Source organism: Dasypus novemcinctus, chromosome 7 (genome assembly GCF_030445035.2).
Source record: "Dasypus novemcinctus isolate mDasNov1 chromosome 7, mDasNov1.1.hap2, whole genome shotgun sequence".
In the NCBI taxonomy this organism is placed as follows: domain Eukaryota; kingdom Metazoa; phylum Chordata; class Mammalia; order Cingulata; family Dasypodidae; genus Dasypus; species Dasypus novemcinctus.
The window spans coordinates 4,448,108-4,469,943 of record NC_080679.1 but is presented as its reverse complement, the minus strand read 5'-3'; the positions used below and the strand labels follow the sequence as shown (position 1 = coordinate 4,469,943).

The 21,836-nt window shown below is 52.6% G+C and overlaps 1 protein-coding gene and 1 long non-coding RNA gene across 8 annotated transcripts in view; one reads left to right on the top strand and one right to left on the bottom strand.

The window, feature by feature from the left end:
• HDAC4 (histone deacetylase 4) overlaps nt 1–5,532 on the bottom strand; it is a 325,560-nt gene extending 320,028 nt beyond the window's left edge. For all 4 annotated transcript variants that reach the window (XM_058299783.2, XM_058299785.2, XM_058299784.2 and 1 more), the window contains exon 1: nt 5,298–5,532. The gene's annotated coding sequence lies outside the window, so the exon portion shown is untranslated. The remainder of the gene's footprint in view (nt 1–5,297) is intronic.
• Nucleotides 5,533–6,008: 476 nt separating this feature from the next.
• On the top strand, nt 6,009–14,327 carry LOC101424418 (uncharacterized). Of its 4 annotated transcripts, XR_188084.4 has the most exons (4): nt 6,260–6,451; nt 7,676–7,723; nt 8,655–8,795; nt 10,792–14,327. It is a non-coding gene; the product is annotated as an uncharacterized lncRNA (long non-coding RNA). The 4 variants fall into 4 exon arrangements; XR_001118456.2 differs by lacking the exons at nt 6,260–6,451; nt 7,676–7,723 and adding an exon at nt 6,009–6,220; XR_009186421.1 differs by lacking the exon at nt 7,676–7,723 and having other exon boundaries at nt 6,296–6,909.
• Nucleotides 14,328–21,836: the final 7,509 nt, after the last annotated feature.

Below are 21,836 nucleotides of genomic sequence, written 5' to 3'. Positions count from 1 at the left end.
AGCTATTGAGGTTTCACAACTGGAACACGTTCGGAAGAGGGAGTAAAAAGGGTAACAGGCTTATCAAGGGACCAAAGGATGAGTATGACCTGAAGGGTGAAGGAAGAGGGGGGAGAAGGGGGCTGCATGTGCAAAGGCCCAGGGACACACAGGGGGAGAGCACAGGAAGCACAGCAAGTGTGGAGGCTGAAGCTCGCCAGCAGGGCAAGGGCTACCAGGCAAGGCCGGTGAAACAGGCCGCGGAAAGATGGTGGGCTGGGCCTGGAGCCCGAGGACAGGGGTGCCCGGCAGGGCTTCGGGCACGGGAGCGGTCAGGACATACCTGCTATGGGCAGAGATAGCTTAGGGTCCCCTGTGCGGCATGCACTGGACCAGAGCGGGCAGACCCAGGGGGCCAGCTCCCACCCTGGGGTGCTCAGAAGTGAGCCAGAGAAACAAACACCCTAAAATTCTCCTAATGCTAAGCCTTCCCCAGGGCTTAGTTTCTTTTTTTTGGTAAAAAAAAATGGGGCTAAGCAGCATTTTTCCCCCATGGAAACATCAAAATGTGTGTGTACATTTTTTAGTGTTAGAAAGTAATACATGCTTATTGCAGAATTTCCTACGACACCAACACGTACAAAAAAAAACATGTGAATGACCTCACCCATTTCCCTGACACCCCAGAGGGTGCCACTAGCACCTTAGAGACCCAGGAACTTAGGAAACTGAAGGGCTTGCCTGAGCACTGCCCTGGGCTCTGGGTTCAGGTCATTCCGCAGCCCAGAAATTCCAGAACAGACGTCATGACGTGTAGGTATCGCCGTTACAAGCAAGGTAGCGGCAGGAGCCTTGTATGGACCTGCATCTCCATACACTTAGCATACTCCTCCTTAGGACGAATTCCAGTAAGTGGGATTGCTGGTACAAGGGGAATGACCACTTAAAAGTCTAACACATAAAACTCTTCTGGAGAGCAACTAAATAATTATTTAATACTAGTAATTATTTACAGAGGATATAATTATAATAACCGACACTATCATTGTGCTTACAACGTGCTAGGCCCTGTTCTAAGAACTTTCTATACATTACCTTAGTTAAACTTCACAAAAACTCTGTGAGATAGGAATTCCTTTCACCAGTAACGGGCATTACTAAACCTTGAACTCTTTGCTAATATGATGCTCACAGGTGGAATCTCCTTCAAGCTGAATTTCTTTATGAGCGTTGGTGTTACAACAAGAATAGATTAAATCAATGGTTTTCAAAGTTCTTGGTCCTTGACGGTTTTCTTCCAGTATCTCCCAAGATAACCCAACAGCAGCGAAAGCCAAGCTGTGCCGGTTGCAATGGCTCTGGAGCGCCAGGCACTTACTGCCCGCCACCACCCCCAAGGGCCCCAGTGCCCAGACAGCCCGCTCCGTGCACAACTGTCAAAATCCCTTCTCGCTCTCCAGCACTGCACACATAACGTGAGAAAGCACAGGCCGGCCAGGGTCCCTCCCAGCCCGCTGCAGCCCGGTGACAGCCCTGACAGCTCCCCTGGCAGTCAACGATGAGCCCGGGAGGCTTTCGAGAGCCTTCTCAGAGGCTGTGCTCTCCCGAACAAGCCCACGCTGCCCGAAACAGAGGCCGGAACGAGGGGGAAGCACGGCTCGGACTGGAGAGCACGCCACTCGCGTGTCCACTCGGGTCCCGCCTCCGTAATGCAGGTGGGGCAGCGCCTGCCTCGTCCAGCCATGGAGGGAGAAATGGGACACGCATGGCAAGTGCTGCCAGCAGCACGGGGCCCCGAGCCAGGCTCATTAAATGTCAGCCACCGGCTCCTGCCGTAATGACTAGCATTGTCGTCTCCTTGCTAGGACAGTCATGCTGATTTGTGCTCCGCTTACGGGGGCATGCTGGTCTTCCACCCCCAGCCCCAGACCTTCCTTCCAGGGGGAGAGGCGGGGGCGTGTCGGGGAAGGCCTGCCGGGGGACCCTGCAGCCCACTGTCTACCCTCAACAGTCTGACCCCTCCTCACTCACACGTGCCCCAGGGAAGAAATCTGTCCTGAAGGAAAGAACTGCCTGACCTCCGTCCAGTGATCATTTTTTTGCACAAGAAACGCTCTGTAAAAATACCTCCTCCAGGCCCATGAAAACGCAGCATCGCTTTGACTTGGGGTGCCTCAGCCGAAGGGAGCCCCGAGGTGCTGGACCTTCCTCTGAAGCCGAGACCCGAACCCACAGCCCTCTGCACAGCACAGCGGAGGCGGATTAGAACAACACCGCTCCAAAACCGCTTAGCTGGGTCCTTGCCCGGCCCCCACCTCGAGCCTGTGGGCGAGGACTCTCCCGAAGCCCCGGGAGGCCGGGTCCACTGCCCTCCCGGCTCCACGGCCCTCACTCCTGGGCCTGGGGCCGGAGGCTGCCGCGTCCTTCCGTCACCCCCATCAGGTATTAATATGGTACTCGTGGCAGCTTCTGAGCAGCCAATGCCCAGCCGTTTTCAATAGAGAACGGTAAGGCCGAATTCTCCAGGAGTGATGAAATGCTCCTTCTCCTCTGGCAATTAAGACGGCACAAAGTTGCGTTTCCTCGGGTGCCACCCCCCTAACATCAAAGGATCAGAATTCAAAGCCATTCACGCTGCATTGAAGTCTCACAATGAGGCTGGAAAATGGAAGTGGATTACTGGGCATAAATATGCAGTAGTTAAAAGGAAAGAGTTATAACGAATTTAAACTGCAGCATCCCTACAATGTGTGGAAACTTCCAGAACTCAAGTCCTTCTGGTAAACATCAAGAGGGGCATCCATCTGAAGCAGGTTTCAGGCCAATGAGAGCGGCGGTCGGCCGCCCCGGCCACACGTGGTCAGGGTGCCATGGTGCTTTGTTGAGCTTGCTAGACACGGCCCCCGGCCTGCACCCCCGCCTCTCGGAACATGGCATGGGGAGGGTTTTATTTTGCACAGCTCTGCAGCTGCTGTCAACAGAACGTTCTCTCTGGCTCCGGGCTTCTTGGCCACCTCAGTCCCTGGTCCCTAGTCCACCTTCCTCAGTCCTCTCTACTTCCCCCAGGAGCCCCGGGTCTCACCTGGGGGGAGCGTTCCCATGGCCTTCTCCCCCTGCAGGGGGAAAGACGAACCCTAAAGAGAACAGAGTGATTTGGGTCTGCCCAGGAAAGTCCTGCTTCCTTTCTGATTCATTGCGCTCCTCTTAGGAAGGGATCAGATCTTTAAATAAAAGCCTAGAACAGAGAAAGCCATAGAGGTCTTATAATGTGTCGGGGAGGGGGAGAGGGTTTAAGGCATGAAAATACTTCCCTCCCACACAAATGCGAGTTCTTCTCTGGAAAGATGCCACAGATCCATGGCAGGAGAATATCTGGGAAAGCTCAATAAGTCTTAAAAATAGATAATTGAACAAAGATTTCTAAATTCTCATGAGCTACCTGAAAAAATCCAATCTCCTATTTTTGATATCCCCAAATCCATTCTCACGGAACTTCTAACTGGGTGGCATTTTGCATTTCCAATTATAATAGAGTAATTGTGTTGCCATAGCTACTGCAAAATTCTGCAATAACTTTTGTTGCTTTGTAATTGCCATAGTGTATATCTGTGTACAAGAAACTGAGTTTTCTTAATGTAATCTCTCCCTCCCCCAACCACCAGCCACGGCCACCACCACCTTTCCTAGCTGAATGCTGAAGACACCACAGCAGCTTTCACTTGAGAGTCCCTGAAATAATGAACAGACTTATCAGAAACAATTACAACTCCAAACAACCGACAACCAAAGAGGCCCGCCGTGTTACAAAAGAAAAAGTGAAACCAAGCCAAGGTGTGAACCCTCCAGCAGTCCCCCAGGCTCTCCCGGCTGGGCTAGGGCTGTTTACAAGTCTACTCCCAGGCCTTCCCTGCTTTAAGTGGGTTCTGGAATAAACAGAAAAGAAAAAAAAAACAAACCCTGAGCCATAGAGAAAGCAGGCAAAGTAACTGTACAGGCCTTCTCCTCCCTTCTGAGGAGCAGGCAGGGCTGCTCTCAGCAAGCAATTAGGAAGGTCTCTACAGTAATGCAATTAGGATTTAGTTAAGAAAGTCATTAGTTTTAAAATAACTTAAGTTTAATTTCTGCAACGCTTTATTTGAAAATTGTGTCACAGCAGGTCAATTTACAACATGCAATAAAGAAAACACTCATATCAGCGGCTGCAAGTTATTACAAATTTCTGATGTGCATTAAATGAGTACACTGGGTTCCACCCCCGGCCTTTCCGACTGATACGCACAGCCTCCTGCTATAACAGTGTCAAATAATTCAACGCTAAATGTAAATACGAGATAAAGTGCTTATAATTCCACGGTGTGTTTTTGCAATGCCGGGGAAATGCGGGTAAGATCTGGGCAGGACCGAGCCACATCTCCGGCCTGTGGAAATCACGTGGGCAAACCCACTCGGGGCGGGGGGCCGCATCTCCCCCACCCCTCCCGCTGCAAAGCCGACACCCGCACCACCACGACGGCAGGCACCGGCGCCAAGAACCACAGGGAGGGACGTTTTTCTGCAAACTCACAGCCTTCGACAAAGTTACATAAACGGCTCCCCGCCTCGGGTCTGGGAACCCTCTGCCCACTCCCCGGGGCCCCTCACTTCCCATCGGATCCCACCTGTTCGTGGGGCAACTGGCTCTTGGATGCTGCCCAAACCTGGCACGGGAGCTGCAGGCGTCACTGAGCCCGGCGCCCCCCGCGGCCACGGCCCCCCGGGCGGCCCGCGGGGTCACCCCGAGCACCCGCGGAGGGGCGCCTCCCGGCCCCCTCGCCCCCTCGCAGGTCCGCGCCGCCCGGCCCCCCGGGGACGCCCCGGGTCGTCCCGGCCCGGGCACTGGCCCGCAGCCGCTGGTCAATCCCCGGCTTCTATTTCTTTCTTATTTTTCTGGGGTTGCGGAGGAAAGGTCCAGAATGTGGTTGAGCTCTCCTTCCCCTCCAGGAAAAAAAAATAGGGGATCCGGGCCTCGCCGCTGCTGACTCGGGCACCCCCAGGCTGGCGGGGCTCCGGGCCGGGCGAGCAGTCCGCGCCCCGCAACTCCGCCGCCCCCCGCGGCCCGGCCTCGCGCCCACGGGCCCCGCGTTCACCTGCCGCGGGGCGGGCGCGGCGGGGCCCAGGCGCAGCCCTCGGGGCGGGCGCGAGGGCGCAGCCGCGGGCTCCGGCGGGGCCCGGCCCGGGGCCGAGCGCGGCCGGGGGCCTGGCGGCGGGCGGGCGGCCTGCGGGGCGCGGCGGCGGCCCGGACAATGGCCCGCCGCGGGGCCGGCGGCGGCTGCGCTTACCGCGGCGGCGGCGGGGCGGGCGGCTCCGGGCGTGTGCGGGCGGGCGGCGGCCGCGCTAGCCCTGCCCGGGCGCTCCGCGCCGCATCTCCTCAGCCGGCGCCGCGTCCGCCCGGCGGCTGGGGCTCGGGCTCGGGCGGCGGCGGGAGCCGAGACGCGGCCGAGGCGGCGCCGGGGGCTGGGGCGCGGAGACGGCGGCAGCGCGGGCGGGCGCGCGGCGCGGGCTCGGGCGGCGGCTGGGACGGTGCACCGCGGCGGCGGCCCCACAACCTCCCCTCCTCATTCACAAAAAATTGACCCACGTTGAACCATGATGCTTCTGCCCCCCTCCGGCGGCGAGCCGGGCGCAGATAGGCCCCTGCGGACGCCAGTCAGCCGCTTCGGCCCCGCCCCCCCGCCGGCGGCGCGCCCGCGATTGGCCCGGGCAGCCTTGCATCACCTCCTCTCCCGGGCCCCTCCCGCTCGCCTGGTCGCTAATGAAGAGCTCGTCAATTACGGCTCAGCCCCGCCCCCCGCCCGCCTCCTTGAGCGCCCAGACGCCCTTCCATTGGACCGCTGGGAGACTTGAGTCCAGCCCCGTTTGCTCCCACCTCGCATCTAGCCAGCGGCCCAACCACCAGGCCAGCTGAGCCTATGAACTGCAGAGAAACTCCAGCTCCGCCCTCCTTCCCGCGCAAATCTTGAGCCTCATTGGCTCCCGGGCCTGCCAATCTCGAGGGGCGGGGCGACACTAAGGCCCCGCCAGGCGCAAGCCCTCTGGTGCTTCGCCACTGAGAAAGCGCTGGGAGCTGGGGTGCGCGGTGACTGTAAACAGGGACCCTTGGCAGCACCGAAGAGCTGCCCGGCGCAGGCCCAGCGATCAGGGCTGTGCGCCCGCCTCGCGCCTGGCGGGGGCAGGCCGGGCCTCCCTGCGGCCGGCATCTTGGGTACTGGCAGCGAGTCACGTGGTGCTGCGTGCTCGCGGAGACGCTGAGGGCGGCCTGGGGAGCGAGTGCGCAGGCGCGGCGGGCCTCGCCCTGCCCCGCGGCGGGAACGCTGCTGGTGGCGGGTTTGCCAGGCCTGTGAGGCGGGTCCCCAGGCGGGACCGCGGGGCGTCGTGGGCGCGGGCCGAGGGTCGTGGGGGTCCACTCCGCCGCCGCTAGGGCTTCGCGCTCCTGGCAAGTCCCCAGGCCCAGTCCACGCGCGGTGGGGTCGCCGCGAAAACAACGGGTGCCCCCGCGGCCGGACTGCGTCCACGCGCGGGGGGAGGCTCGCTCGCCCGCGTTTTACCCCGAGCGCGCAGTTTCACGGCTGCTGGCTTTGGGGTGTCACGCGGCCCCTAGTCCTCAGCGAGGCTCTACTGGGTATCCATGCAGCGGTTGCGGGGGCCCGTCTCGTAGAGGCCGCCCTTGCGGCCGTGGGAATGCCGTTTACGTTCCACAGGGGCTTGACGCTTTTCCACTTCAGGGCCCGTAATATGGTTTAGAATCCCATGTTGAAATGACAAAACCGGTTATGAAAAAGGATGCCAAAACGTGATAGCTACAGATCTTGTGATTTCCTACCAGAAAGTTCCAGAAACTAAATTTTGCTGATGGTTACATGTGTTCAAACCTGCAATAAGAATAGCACCCTTGTGAGTTCCTCAGAGATTAAATCTTAGAGAGAATAAAGGGCTAACACAAGGATATTCAAGTTGCGGCACTTTATAATTGCTTCGTTTGTATAAAGTACTTTCCTTAGCAAAAGGGCTGTGCAGAATCTGTATTTTAAATGAAAAGGGTCCCACAATGAATGGGCTTCCACAGAATGTACCACATTGCAGAATCCTTGAAGCCTCTATTCCACAACCAAAAATGCTACTACTACTCGAAAGGACTTGAGATTTTAGTCAAATTTTGTTAGGTATATTGGCTCTTCGTTAAAGCAACTTTTTTCATTTAGTTTCCCTGCTCCAGGGTTGTTGCTGAGTTGTCTTAAACAACAGAAACTGTCTCACTGCCTGGGGCTAGAAGGCTCGTTTCCTCCCCACGGTGGGTAGGGTGCTGTGGGTTCCTCGGCTTTCCCATCACACGCCCAGGTCCCCTGTTCTCTTCCAGGGCCGTGGCCTCCACTCCTCCCCTTGGCTCTCTCCTCATAAAGCTTCCAGTAACTGGATTAAATTCAGCCTCCTGCAGTTGGGCCACTCCTTAACTAAAAATAACATCTTCAAAAGTCCCTGCTTAGGATGGGTTAACAGGCACAGAAATGGATTCAGATTAAGAACATGAGCATAATTCACAGAATGGTCTGTGATCCTCCAATTAGTTTACTTATTTCAAAACTATTTCCAATGATAAGGATTTCTTTTAAAATTTTTTTTTTTTTATTTCACCTGTGGATGCCTATAACTTGATCCTCAGTATGTTCCCAAATTTGTGCTGGCATTGAAAGGACAAAACATTATACTGGTGGGTTTTTCTCCTTTTTTTTTTTTTTTTTACTAGAAACAATTGTTTTTTTTTTTAAGGACATTCTGGAGAATGAACTCAGGACCTGACCTTGTACATGGGAAGCAGGCGCTCAACCACTGAGCTATAGCCACACCCCACTAACTATTTTTCTAAGTGTTATTTTCCCAACACAAGAGCTTTTCTATCTCAGTATATCAAATTGAAATCTTATGTGTATTGAGTAGTAAATAGACATATTTTATTTTTTATTTCCGCTTGAAGAGTTACATTTCATATAAAAGTTTACAAATAACAGTTATTTATATTTCTTTCAGTATAAAAAAAGTTCCCTTGATGGCATATTATGATGTAATGCTTATTTCTTGTGGAATAGTTAAATGTCAGTATAGAAATTTAACTTTTGTTGCCATCTTGTAGATACAAATGAATGTCCACCAAGCATGTATTTTGTATTTTATTGCACTGTGCACTGCAACTAATAAGCCAAGGAATTGGCAAATATTAGGTGTGTGTACTGTTTCTGAAAACCACAAACTAAGAATGATAAATTATCAATATAGTTTAGTATTTGCTAATTTTACTAGTCTTATGTGTGTAGGGAAGACACAAAAATTATAAATTCAATTTGAATAAAATTTGAAAGCCATATATTTTGTGATAGAGGACTTTTAACTTAAGAAGGCCAAAGCACTGATATATTTGCTGTAAAGAGAATTACAAGAATTTTATTTTTCTGATATAAAAAGTTACTTAATAAAGACTTGTTCCCATCAAAATAAAAATGTTGGGTTTATTTTGTTTTTGCTTTTGCTTTTCCTTTTCTGGGATACATAATTCAATCAGGGAAAGAATATACGTGGATCATTTAAGAACTTTTTGCAAGGGTTTTTTTCCTCCCCTCCAGTACCAAAATATCTGTACTTTTCAGGCTCACGTAAGAGAACCCGGAGAGCTGCATTAAATAGAATTGCTGGTGGCCATGCACGAGCAGGTACAATTGAGATGAAACAGAACCTATGCTGAGGACTTCGCCACCAAAGAGGAAAAGTCCACGTAGTGATTGCCACAGGTCAGTGCTGGATTAAAGCAAGAGAGAAGAGGCTTGGGCACCCCAATAATAGAACTACTCATACTCATTGTTACATTCAAGTAAAAAAGATCCCAAAAAAGAAAATGATAAACCTTCACCATTCTCTAACTTCAATTCGGGCTTTCCCAAATTTTATGACCCAAAATGCTTTTTCAGGAGGGATAAGTAGAAACATTTATGCTTTAATGACAATCACTGCTTTGTTTTGTTTTGTTTCTTTTATTTTGTAACAAGAGGAGAGTTTGAGTTTTTTTCTTTAAACTCCCTAGAACTTAAGATAAGAAATCAAATCTCTTTAATTATCTTTCTTAGGAAAGTCCTAGAGGCATATGAAGCTGAAACCTAATGGATATCTGTGACAAAGTCTGTCAGTGCCTTTGCCAGCAGTGACAGGTTTTATTTCATTTATAGGCCTTTGCTTTTGGCAAAGCAGAGATTAGCTCTAGTATCAGTCATAATGGATGATTCTTGGGGGGTAAATATAGGTTAGTGGATAAAAATAAAGTAATAATTAGAAAACTTTGCTATTCTAACTAGAAATGCTTATTCTGAGATAGCTCATCTTGGAAGCAATAGATGAGAATTACAGAAGAGATAGGTGAAGAAAATGACCACAGTTAGGGAGTACTAGTGACCTGAGCAGGTGATGAAAATGGTACTCTTCAAATTTTCATATAACAGGAGACGGGATCAGTGGCCACTAACATCTAGATGACGTGGTGGTTTGAAATTATTTTATGAATCCCCAAAACAGAAAGGTTATGTTCTTGAACTAATCTATTCCTCTGGGTATGGTACCTTTTGATTGCATTAAACTCGGTTGAGGGGCCTTTGATTAGCTTCCTTGATAAACTTGACTCAGGGCTTTTGATTGGATGGCATCTGTGAGGCATGACTCAGGTTCAGGGTCCACCCTCCTGCTGGGGTTGATATAATCAGAGACGCAGAGAGAGACATACGGGGGGAAAAGGACGCTGCCATATTTGATCCTGCCAAATGACAGAGGACCCAGTTCACCCACAGCTGAGCTACAAGGACAGACTCCTCTGTGAGGCTCAAAGAGCTGAGGCCCAGGGAGGGAGGAGCCATATGCCTGAGAACTCACAGCTGAACTTGGGAGGAAGGCAGAGCAGCCAAGACTGAGAGAGGCTCAGCCTCTCTGGGAAGAGACCAGCCATAGGCCTGGCTGCCCACAGCTGGGCTTCCGAGACGGGGGATTGTGAGGGGAAGGCAGGCGCCTGGGCAGAGGCCGGAGGCCGTCTTGCTTCCCCGCATGGCAGCTGACTTTCGTGAGGACGCCGCCCGATTCCACAGCCTCAGAACTGCAAGCTTTTGCTCCAAATACATTCCCTTTATAAAAGCCAGCCTATTTCTGGTACTTTACATCGGCAGCCCTTTGGCAAACTAAAACATGATAAATATCGAGGTTCAAAATTATTTCGCAGGATTATTAGCAACATTCAATAACCAAGAGAAAATATAAAATCCTGCATGTAAGTCTACTCAAATTAATTTTACAAGAACAAAGTGAGGGAGACGGGCGTTGACATACTTTTAGGCAGAATTCATGGAAAAGGTAGAATTCTATTCAAAGGAAGGCACGGCCAGTGAGACCTCAGCTAGCACCCCCAGGGCCCCTCCACTGTAAATGTCGGGCGAAATGGGTGCAAGAACCTTGGGGAAGAGGAACTCGGGGTCTGGCCGTCTGGCCCAGGGCTCTGTAGGTTTCCGTGGAAGGAGACTCGTTCAAGGTGAGCAGTAGAGCTCAGTGGGGTGTGGGCGTGCCTTGGTTGGCCCAGCTGCTGAGACAAAAGCTGCACCCTTGGGTGCCTCACAGTCTAGAAGCCCAAGACCAAGGCATTGGCAAGACGGTCCCCTTTCCCCAGAGCCTGGGGCCCTCCGCAGCCGGCTCTCGCGATCCCGGGGAGCCCTGCTTGGTGTCTGCCCCTGGACCCACTTCTGTCTGCTTTTCCAGGTTTCCGCTGACTTCTGGCTTCCGGCTCCTCTTGATAAGCCTCCTGTAATGCGGACCAAGACCCGCCCCGATTCCGTTGACGACAGGATAACTACTAATAACTCTTCAGAAGGTCCTGTGGAGGAGCTGAGGCAGCTCGAATGGTCGAGCGCCTGCTTCCCATATGGAAGGTCCTGGGTTCCATCCCCAGCCCTGCTTACACCCGCAGGAACGCAGGGCCAGGTGAAGACCTTGCCTTTCGTTGGGTAGATAATTTGATCCACCCCAGCTGGGAAAGGTGGAGAGATGACCCAGATCACAGATGTCAGTTGAGGGCTGCAGATAAAGGCATTTGCAACCCCACAGGCGTGCGTGGCAGAAGGAAAATGAAGCCCAGTGCTGAGAGAAAGAAACCCATCTTTAGAAACAAAGACAGCCCCAAAGACTCGAATTTTAAAATCTAGAACTAGCAGAAGTTCAGTTAGGTGGCCAGTTATAAAATAAACATGCAAAGAAAGTAGCTTTCAGATACATTGGCAATATTCAATGAATCATAAGTACTAACATGTATTGAGCATTTTCTGTGTGGCAGGCATTTTGCTAAGTGCTTTATATGTACTGGAAAACAGTGAAAAATTCCCAATCATATTAGCAAAAGAAAATTTTAAATACTTAGGAATAAACTTAGAAATGTATACATTATCTGTGAAGAAAACTACAAAACGTCATTGAGGAACGTAAAGGACGCAGGAATAAACAGAAACAGCTGAGCTATGTCTTTAGCTGGGAATACTCTGCAGGGTACAGATACCAAGTATTCCCTAAATCATCTGTGAATGTAACATTAAATCCCAGTGGGACGCCTTGGGAATTGACACGTAGACGAATCATTTACCTGAAAAAGTAAATATTTGGGAAGAGTCAAAAAGAAGAGTAATGAAGGAGAAACATGTGGTTCCAGAAAATATAGCATGTTATCTAGGTTTGGAAACAATGTGGCCCAGATCAATGGAAAATAATAGAAAGAGCTCCAGGTGAATGTAACTGTGGCCTCACACCCGGCCAGCCTGGAGTGTCTGTTCCAGGTGGCGGGAGTCCTTCCCGCTGGTCAGTGCCTGGCCATGATAATTGTTAAGTATTTCGAATATCACCCCTGAAATGGTTGAAAATATAGTAGAGGTGGCTTTCTAAATCAGCGAGAAAAGATTGTGGTATGACGCCTGAGTGTCACAGAGAAAAGAATAAAGCTGGATTCCTTCTTCATCAAATGAACTAAAGACTTAATCTTTTTTTTTTAAAGGGCCACAAAAGGAAGAAAAAACTGTTTGCTAATATTTCTATAGGGTTGTGGAATGGGAGAATGCCATCAACAACCATAAAGGGGAGTAGTAATAAACTTTACGACATTAAAATTAAAATTGGGGGTACAGTCAACAGGAAAACAGAGAAACCCAAATTGTTGCATATCATGTGAGGGTATTTTACTCCGCAATAGAAAAGAAAGACCTGCTTGCACAGATGGGTAAATCCCAAAACCATTGCATCAGGTAAAAGAAGTCAGAAGAGAACGTATGCTATGACTCCATTTATCTGGAATTCCGGAACCAGCCTAAGGAAGCTGTGGGGCTAGAAGTCAGAACAGTGGCTCTCTCTGAGGGCTGGGAAAGGGCATTAGAGAGCTTTCCTGGGGGATAGAAATGATGGGGGCAGTTTGCACAGATGTGAACATCTCCCTCGAAGCTCGTTAGACGTAAGAGTTGTGCCTTTCACAAAGGGATTTTTTGCCTCAAAAGAAAAAACACTGGAGGGAGTAGCTGCCCCAATTGGGAGGCAAAAACCTGTTGGTGGATCAAAAGCATAAAAAGCTTTAAAAGATAAATGAGTGGGAAAATTGTTTGCATCATATTCCATGAAGGCTCCAACCTGAAAGACAAAGATGAGCCCTCCAAAAAGCAGAATGGGCAGAGACACAAACAAGCCACTACAAAAGAAGAAATGCCTGATAAACATGACAAAACGTTCCATCACCAGCAGTAATGGAAATGCAGCGCTTCGTCTATCTACTGGATAAAAGCAAATGTGAGAAAATAAACACAGTTGCACACCAAAGATAACTTTTTGACAGATATTTCACTAAATAAACTTTGCATATTCTTTCACCTAGAGATTCCACTTGTAGAACTTTATTCTAGTGAAATAAATATGGCTTTTGATAAAGATTTAGCTGAAAGGTTCACAGCAACATTTTTTTTTTCTATTGAAAAGCCTAAGTCTCCAAAATAGGGGATTTAATATTGTGGAAAGAAATTCACAGTGTGGTTTTAAGTGAAAAAGCCAGCATTACAGCATGGTATATTTTTTATAAATGAAAATATTTATAGATGCAAAAAAGATGGGAAAAGATACACATCAAAATGTTTCTGATGAGAGGGTCTCATTTCCTTGTTGATCATCTCAGCCTTTTAAATTTCTCAGCGAACAAGGATGACTTCTGTAACTAAAGAATATCCAAAAAGCACATGAACTTCAACAATGGACTGGAGGGTCAGCTCCAGGACGGGAGGCCGTGAAGGCTGCATGGCAGAAAGCAGAGACGGGATGTGGGCAGTGACGGGAGAGGGGCCAGTCAAAGCTCACCCCCCGGCCCTGAGACATCTGTCTCTTCCGGACACAAGACAGCCACCCTGCGGCTGCTTGCCCCAGACCCACACTGGACTGGCAGGATGCAGCCAGGTCACCGAGGGCAGTAGTGGAGGGAGTCCTGCCGGCCCCAGCCAGGTTCGACGGTGGGGCCTTTTCTCGGCAGACCCAGCAGAAAGCTGCTGAGGGCTGCGATGCTTTGGGTTGGTTACGTTTTCATTACTGTGCCTTTTGAGATCACTTTTGGCACCATCAGCACGTGGGCATCACTCGGTCCCATGTGAGCCCAGGGGGGAGCCCATGGGGCCGGAGGATGCAAGACCATGGCGGCACCTGCGTGGCCCCAGACCTAGGCATCGGACAAGCGCTAGGACGGGAGGGGGTGGGCCCCTGGGCCCAGAGGGGGACTCACCCGGAACTGTCACTGCAGTGTAAGGAAAGGTTAAGTTTAGCTTTCACATAAAAGTGACATGGAATCAGGGAAGTGGTGTCTCAGTCCGATTTAAAACCAGCTCAAACTGACTCTGCAAGGCAAAGGCTGAAACGGCTTGGCGCCAAGTTTGAAAGTGGTGCCAACTCCAAAATGAAGGGGTTTGGGAGTGTAATCAGGAAGAGGGGAGGAGCGCTAACATAAGAGGGAAAACTAATGCCAAGTTTGAAATTGGCACCAACTACCAAGGCGCCGGAGTGTAGGGAGCAGGGGCGGCAAGAAGAGTGGGAACCCGTGTCCGTCAGTTAGACTGCTCGCACAGGCTGTAACCCCTGAAGTGCCTGGTCGATGGGGAGCAGGGGAGGCACCTGCGAGTCAGGCTTAGGGATAAATGTCCGTGTTTCTTGCTGTTTGGCACACTGGCATTGTTATCCAGGTCGCGCGCCCGTTCTTGCAAGACCGCTAATAAATTCTTTCCTCTTCCTCAGTCGGGGGAGCCTTTGTTCTCCCAGCCCACCCTGTACTTCGGCCTCCCCCTGCGCCCTCCCAGGCGGCCGGGCTGGAGGAGAGCTGGGGCAGGGAGCTGGCTGGGACCGCCAGGGGCTTAGTTTACTTTTCAGCGGAGTCTTGAGTGTGTGACTGCTGAGGAAGAGGAGCGGGACGTGGCCCCCGAGGAGGGCCCGGGGACAACCCCAGGCCCTTCCCCGTGGGGGTCCAAGTGGAGGCCGCACACACGGGCCTCAGTATGTAAAAGGCCAGGTCAGGCTGACATGACCGGTCAGATAACTCCATCCTCCCCCTGGGAGACCCTGGCCGCTGTAACTCTGGAATTTAGCATCCTCGGCTCCCAGCCCACCCTGCCCCTGACCCTGTGGACACCCCAACCCCTGGGCCAGGCTCTGTCCTCCCCCAGCCCCACTCAGACCCGCATGTGTGGTGCCGCCCGCCCTGGGGAGGACATGCCCGGAGAGGAGACCCCCGCAGGCCCCAGCAACGGGCTCAGGTCACTTGTCGTGGGTTTCTGGGGCCCCGCTTACCTGAAGCATCACCTAAAAGGGGAGCATGGGCCCCACAGACTTCCCACCTCAGGAGAAAGGTGTGCTGCGGGGGCAGAGGAGGTCCTCTAGTCAGGTCTAGAAGCTCTGAGAATCCAGAGCAGCACGTCCTTGCAGGGAAGGGGCGCTATGCGGAAAGAGGAGAGGTACGTGCGCACAGGGATGTGTTTGCAGCTGTGGGCAGGCAGTCGGGGGGGACAACCTTAATTTGGGGGGCAGGTCCCATCACAGGCTGAGAAGCAGGAGTAGGCACCAGTGGTCATGGCGACGGCCAGTGCAGGTGCTCGCCGTGAGCCGGCACCGCGGGCTGCACCTCGGCGGGGAATCGAGGAGGAGCTGAAAGTCCTGAGGACGGTGCTGCGGGCAACGCAGCTCGTTGGGGACGGCACCAAGGCCGACTGGTATTTCCTTCTGGTAACCCTCAGACACTGGTCTGCGTGGATGGGTGCAAGGTACAAAGGAATGAGGACGCATGGGTGCCAGCCACAAGGGTGGACTGATATCCTTTGGGACGCCGGATGGGAGAGGAAAGGGTGACGGGGGGGGGGCGAGAAAAGGGCAGACGAGGACCTGGAAGTTTCAAGGAGAGGGAGCTACAGGCAACCTCCACGGCAGGTTGCGAAGGATGCCACGGTTTGCGGTTTGCGACTTCAGTGAGGGGGGAAGGGGACAGAGTTCAGGATTGGGACAGTGTGGCGGGCCAGTTTATCTGAAAACGTCCTCCTTGAGGAAGATCTAGGAATGCCTAAAAGATAGCATTTTCTGAGATCACAAGGCTAAGTGCATAAGAAAGTAAGGGATGTGCCCAGAGGCCAACATCGAAGAGGGAACTGAAGATTAGAAATGTGCTAAAAGGGTGTTTTGGTTAAGGAGGGGCTCCACCACCTCTCTAACCCGAGGCTTTGGGTTTCAGGGCCCACTGGGGATTTGGAAGGCAGCCTCCTGAATGACACTCGGAAGCCCTACATCCTCAAAGAAAGGGCAGGCTAGAAACAAATCTGCCCGCTGGCTACAGGAAAGAGAATCTCTTTCTGCCTGGCTATGGGTAGGGAAAAATGTACCCTGAGAATTTGTAGCAGGGCCGATCCCCCCTGGAGTTTGAATTCATACTACCTGCATAATCTGGGGACCCTGCGGCCAAGAAAGTAACATAAAAAGGAGCCCAGGCCTGGGATTCTCTTGGGGCTTCGGGCAGCAGCTGGCAGCTCTAAGGAGGGTAATACCCGCAAACCGGGTGGCACAGGAGTCCCACAGACAAGCCTCCCGCAAAATGAGCTCTTAATAGGAAATTATAAAACCCTAAGGGGTCGGTTCAGCAACAAGCAGGAGTCAGCACCTAAACATCTGGATCCTAACCCCACCCGAGAAATCGAGGTAAGACCGTTGAAAGGAAGTATGTGAGAGATTATTAAAGAAGTTAAGGAAGAATTTAGTATGTGATCAAATCATAAGACAGTAAGAAGAAAAAGTCGATGGCTCTTAGAAAGAACCAAATAAAACTTCTAGGCATGAAGAAAGTAGTCATTGAAATAAAAAATTCAGTAGGGAAGATAAAAAGCTCATCAGAAAGAACAGAAGACGTTATTAGCAACCTAGAAGACAGATCTGAGGATGCTATCCAAATGCAGGCCATAAAGAAAAAGACATGGAAGGGGGAGCAGATGTAGCTCAAGTGGTTGAGCGCCTGCTTCCCTTGTAAGAGGTCCTGGGTTCAATCCCCAGAAGAAAAGAAAATCCCCTGAAGAAAAGAAAAAGCAAGAGAGAGAAAGAGACGGAAGCACACGCCTGGTGTGGCAGCAGGTGCACCATCCCCTAGCTGTCTGCTGCTGGCACACAGCTGCATCTCCAAACAAGTGACTCTGGGTGGAGGGAGCCACTCACCTGGGGTGCTTGGGGACCAGCGCTGTCCCCTCACAAGGCGGCCGTCCGTCCTCCTGTGGTGGGAAGGACAGGCTGCCCGTGTGGGAGGGCGCGTGCCGAGCTCCCTGGGGGCTTGGCGGAGCCGGTGCTCGGCTTGCTGCTCCCCTGCCCTGTCCACGTCCCCAGCTCTCAGAGGTTCTTCCTGGAGTAATTCCTCTAGTGATTTGCACAAGAATCCCCACCTCCAGCCCTTCTTCTAGGGAGAGCAGGCGTTCCAGGGGGGCAGAGGACAGGAAAGGAGGAAGGGCACGGTAATGGCCGAGAATTTCCTAGAAGCAATGGGTCCTCTGGTTCAGGAAGTCCTACACGTCCTGAGGATGAAAAGTGAAAACAGAGGAGTGACTCTGCACAATGCAACGGGAAGGCAGCCGGAGACGCGGCGGGCACAAGGGGACTTATCGTAGAAATCTCAGTAACAGCAGCGGAAGCCGAGCGTTAAATCTCCAGTGTGCTCGGAGAAGGCATTGGTTAGCCCAGAATTCTGCCGCAGCAAACTGTCGTTCAGATGAAAGCACAGTAACGGCATTTTCAGACAAGCAAAAACGGTGAGACTTGACCTCTTCAGAGACAACCAGCCAAGGATAGACTTGGAGAGGAAGGAAATGACACCAGACGGCTGGTGCCCCCGAGTCCCCCTGGTGCTCCCTGTCCCTTAGCTGAGGGCCCAGCAGCTCCTCCGGCCGCACCTGCAGCCTTTGCCCGAGGGCGTTCTCTGGCCTCAAGCGGTGGGCTTGACCTGGACACCGGCAGGCCGGAAGTGGGAGTGATAAGACCCCACAACAGCCGTCCCCTGACGACCTGAAGAGGGTGGTGGGCGAGCACCCCGGCTGCCTCTCCCTTCGCGGGGAGCCTCTGCAGCGCTCCGGCCGCTTTCTGAGGTCCCTTCAGGAGGGACCCCAGTGCCCAGAGCGGTGGCCTCCCCGTTAACGCCCCCCGCGGGGTTGCCTTCCCTTCACGGCCTGGGGTCACCTCCCAAAGCAGCGACGTGGGTTCAAATCCTCGTCTTAGGGCCTGCCCAGGCGTGGCCCCGACCTCAGACACGGCACCAGAACTCGTCCTGGGGTGGGTCCCAGCAGATGGCCACAGGCCCCGCTGCTGGTGGCGCGTGGGCAGTGACAGCCTTGGAGTGCGACCACGTCACAGTTACCAGGATGGCTGGCTGGGACAGCGGGGCGGGAGCCCGCCTGGGCGGAGTTCCAGGGCTTGGGAGACGCGGAGGAAACGGCGACTGCGAGGGCGTGGAGGCGACATAGCCGGAGCTGACAGCAGCCGAAGCCCTGAAGGGTGAAAACAGGCTGTCTGCCCGCCGGCCCCTCGGGGCCTCGCGGTAAGGCCAGGGGTGGCATCCGCAGACGCCCTCGCTTCGTGGTTGGGGGCAGCCCGTGCTGGAGATCAGGCCCGGGAGCTGATGGGAAGGTGGCAGAGCTACGAGGAGGCTGATGCCCCCTCCCAGCAAGGTTCTGTGGTGAAGTCGAGGACCTCATGGGACAGGAGTGGATTCCCAAGAGAATGGGAGGGTCGGAGACGTGCTGGAGCACCCACCCCTCCAGGTTCTCCCAAAGGCTCGGGCGGCCGGATGTCGCTAGGGAGAGCTATGCCCACTGTCCGGAGATGCGTAAGGAGCTGAGGCCTGCCCAGCCCCAGACCTGTCCCCCTTCCCTCTGGCCTCGAGAGGACAGGTCAAGTCCAAGCGTGGGCCGGGAAGTGAAAGCACGGATCCTGCTGCAGGAAGGAAGGGCTGGTTTAGAGAAGGGGCTGCAGGACCTGCCTGACGCTGATGCACAGGAGCCAGGACAGTGGGCCTGGAGATGGCCCTCGAGGGCGTTGGCCAGTGGGGGAGAACGTGAGCTGGGCGGGGAGAATTTACAGATGTGGGACCCTCTTCTGGGACTGAGGACTAATACGATGCCAGGACGTCCCCTTGACTTGGAGCAAACACCTGTCAGTGGAGGAGGGAGATGTGCTAGCTGCCTCTTCTGCATTTCGAGGAAAGCTTTAGGGGGCCTCCGAGAAGCCAGCGGGCTGGAAGGATTTACGTGTGACCAGAGCAGCCCCTGCTGACCCGTCCCACAAGGGCGCACAGACGCTCCCTGAACTCAGTGACACGGGCAGTCCCCGAGGGGAGGCTTTGGCATCATCGAGGAGCCCACAGGCGCCTGTCTTCGTATGTCCGGGCAGAATGGGAGGAGAGGCCTGGGGTCCCGGGGTCCCGGGGTGGGGGGGCAAGGTGCCCATTATTACCGTAACAGGCAGCAAGGCAAGAAAGCAAGCCAGGTCCCGGGTCCCCAAGTACTGGGGGTGACAGCTGCAGCCAGGTGGAGAGAGAGGGCAGCCAGCGAGGGTACGACTTCACAGACCCCTGATCAGTCAACCTGACGAACGGACAGAGGCTACTGCCGGCTGTAGCCCTGGACAGCACGACCCCCCGCCCAGGGTCCCAGCCAGTTCTCCACGCGGAGTCCAACAAAGGCAGGCCAGGCCAGGTCTCCTGCAGGACCCAGCAAGTTTAAAGAGTAGCTCCTCTGCCCCTCCCCTCCCCCAGCCTCCTCCAGTCATTTAAGGAGTGGCCCCTGGGAAAGGGGGTCCCAGGCCTTTGGAGGACCCCTGGGTGCAGGCTCGGCACTGAGCTCCAAATCGCCGTGACAGCCCGTGGGACAGAGGAGCCTGTGGACACAGGCACAGACGGGTCCCAGGTGCGTGATGGGTCGCCTACTGCTGCGTCACAGATGACCGCAAACTTCGCAGCTTGAAGCAGCGTGTGCTCTTCAGTGCTCGGCTTCTGTGGGCCCAACGCCTGGCCCGCTTCCGGGGTCCCCTCTGTTCTGAGGCTCGTCGTGCTGAGAACAGCGAGGCAGCCGGGGCTGGACTCCAGCTGAGGTGCGGGTCCTCTTCCTGCTCACGGCGGTCGGCTGAGCTCAGCTCTTGGCAGCCGGAGCCTGGAGCCCCCGCTTTCTCCCTGTCTGCCTACCGGGGGCCGCCGAGCTCTGACGGTCCACTCGCCGCGCTCGGCCAGGTGGCCCCTCCACACGTGGCAGTTCACGCCTTGAAGGAGAGCCAGAAACGCTCTCGCCCAGCCCCTCTTGAACGCCTTCTGAACCCCCACCTGATTAGGCCAGGCCCTCCCAGGAGACTCTCTTTTGATCAGTTCAAAGCCAAATGCCGGAATCCTTCTATAACACACGTGGTCACGAGAGCAGTGTCCCAGCCCATCTGTGATCCCCACCAGGCTCTATACAGGGCGTGCACATCGGGGGCAGGGGTCTTGGAGCTGTCTTGGAATTCTGACTCATGATGGTTCCGATGGGTTTACAGACCCGCCCCAGGTCCCTCCCCCAGTCCCCTAGTGCATGAGGGGACAGATGTACTTGGCCAGGGCAGAGCCCTCACCTTGGTTCACTGACCCTTGGAGCCAGAGTTATCATTGTAGGAATGGCCAGGCAGGGTCCCCTGAAACTACCGCCTGCCCTTCTGCTTCCCCACCCCGGCCAAGACAGAAAATCTGTTGCAAGAAAGTGGGGTGCAAACAAACTGGCAAATGCACGGGTAAACCTAAGCAAGCATGAGCAACAGCCAACAGTGACATAAAGTAAGAATGATAGAGGGAAGCGGATGTGGCTCAGTGATAAGGCCTCTGCCTACCATTTGGGAGGACCTGGGTTCCATCCCTGGGGCCTCCTGTTGAAGAAGAGAACGCGTGCCCGTGTAGTGAGCCAGCAGTGAGTCACACAGCAAGCGAGTCACACAGCAAGATGATGACCCATCAAAAGAGAGAAAGAGGAGAGTCAAGGTGAAGGGCAGCAGAACCCAGGAACTGAGGTGGTGCAATCGACAGGGAACATCTCCCCATCAGGGGTCTCCAGGATCAAATTCCGGTGAATCCTAGAGGAGAGAAAATGAGAAAAGAAGACAACACAGACAGCAAAAACAGCAGGACAGGAGGAGGGGAAGGGGGGTAAATAAATAAATAAATCTTTTTTTTTTTTTAAAGAATGATAGATAATTTCTGGTGTATAATAACGAAGTAGAGCTTTTCATAAGATAGGGCAGGGGACATTGGAGTTTAAGCATTTTAAGATCCTTTCACTGGTTAGCAGGTTTTAACTTAGTGAAATGTGCTTGTTAAAATTTTTAAAGAACACACTAAAAGATCTGAAATAGAATGTACAACTTCCAAAGCAGTAGAAGGAAGGGGCAGGGAGAATGGAGAAAAAGAGGAAAAAAGAAGTGAATCAGCCTAGTAGATGATAAGGAAAGTTCAGGCAAACAGAAAACACAACACAGAGTGGGAAATAAGCCCAAATATATCAGGAATCACAATGAACTCATGAAGATTCAACTTGCCAGTAAAAGAGAGATTGAGTGGGTTTAAAAATTTAATTCCTCTCCTGCTGTTTACAAATGATCCCCCTAAAGATGAGAATAGTGAGGGTTGAAAGTCAAAGGGGCAGAAAAATTATGTTCTAAGCCAACATTCATCAAAAGAAGTCACTGTTGCTATATCAGAAAGCCTTCTTTGAGGTAAAGATGGCTGCCATGGAATGGTGAGAGGGACGATTTGCTAGGAAGATAAATCAATTTTAAACTTTTTTGTACCTGGTAATTTGGCCTCAAGTTTTTTTAAGTTTGAAGGAGAAATTTATTAACTTACAGCAATTATGGAGAATACCATTCTTACAATAACTGATAACTCAAACAAGCAAAAAAAATTATATAGATAGATACACAAGATTAGAATAATAAAATTAACAAGCTTAAACTAGTAGTCACATATCAAAAGAGCTCTGCACTCCTAAACCAGGAAACCCATACTTTTCAGGCTCATCTGGAACATTTACAAATGCTGACCATGGCTACATACCAGGCCAAAAAGCAAATCTCAGCACATACCAACAAATCAGTACCTCACAGAAAACCTTCTTTTACTAAGATGTGATTGAGTTAGAAATCAATTACAAAAGGGTAACTCCAAGAAAATCTATAGGCAAACAGAACGAATAAGAGAGCTCAGCAAGAGTGCTGGA